Genomic DNA, 1,062 nt, shown 5'->3' on the forward strand with positions numbered 1-1,062 from the left:
AACATTCCTAGATTCATGTGTGTGTGTGCGTGCGTGCGTGCGCGCGCGTGTGTGTGTGTGTGTGTGTGTGTGTAAGGAGTAATCGATTCTATTCATAGAAAATAGTAATCTTACTTGCCCGTTTATTTTATCATTGTTCAAAATTATAGTGTTGGCGGCGCGGAAGTATAGTCTGCTGCAGGCGGCGCGGATATATATCCTGGTGCAGGCAGTGCGGGTGTATATCCTGGTACAGATGTATATCCTGGTGTAGGCGGAGAGGGTGTATATCCTGGTACAGGCGGCGCGGAAGTATATCCTGCACAATTGAAAAATTTTTATTATATTTGTTTTACGTATTCGAGCGGTCCACTCATTTTATGTCATAAAACAAATATATCACATAGTGAGAAATACTATGTAAAATATTAACACAAAAAGGGTCACGATTTCAAAGCAAATTGTAGAAGCATATTTTTCCACTAAAATTAACATATAAAAAAAATAAATTTTAACAAAACTTGAGTAGACCATTTCCAAAACAAATACAAAATATTTTTTACCGTATGGTGTAGGCATCACGGGTGTATATCCTGGTGCAGGCGGCGCGAGTGTATATCCTGGTGCAGGTGGCGCGAGTGTATATCCTGGTGCAGGCGGCACGAGTGTATATCCTGATGCAGGCGAAGCGAGTGTATATCCTGGTGCAGGTGGCGCAGATGTATATCCTGATGCAGACGGCGCGAGTGTATATCCTGGTGCAGGCGGCGCATAGCGTGTCACATTTCTTTTTTCTTTTTGTACTGCCCGCCGTAATATGTTCTTCAATTGCTAAAAATAAAAACATATTAAAATAATATTGTGTGTGTGTGTGTTTCTGGCAAAATGTTTGTGTATGCGTGCGTGCATGTTTTGTTACTTGTATTATTTTACTTACTTTGTGTGTTATTGGCGCCGGATGTCGTGGCGCGCGTATATATCCTGGTGCAGGCGGTGCGAGTGTATATCCTGGTACAGGCGGAGCAGGTGTATATCCTGGTGCAGGCGGCGCGAGTGTATATCCTGGTGCAGGCGAAGCAGGTG

The sequence above is a fragment of the Trachymyrmex cornetzi genome, unplaced genomic scaffold (assembly GCF_001594075.2).
Source record: "Trachymyrmex cornetzi isolate Tcor2-1 unplaced genomic scaffold, Tcor1.1 scaffold159, whole genome shotgun sequence".
In the NCBI taxonomy this organism is placed as follows: Eukaryota; Metazoa; Arthropoda; class Insecta; order Hymenoptera; family Formicidae; genus Trachymyrmex; species Trachymyrmex cornetzi.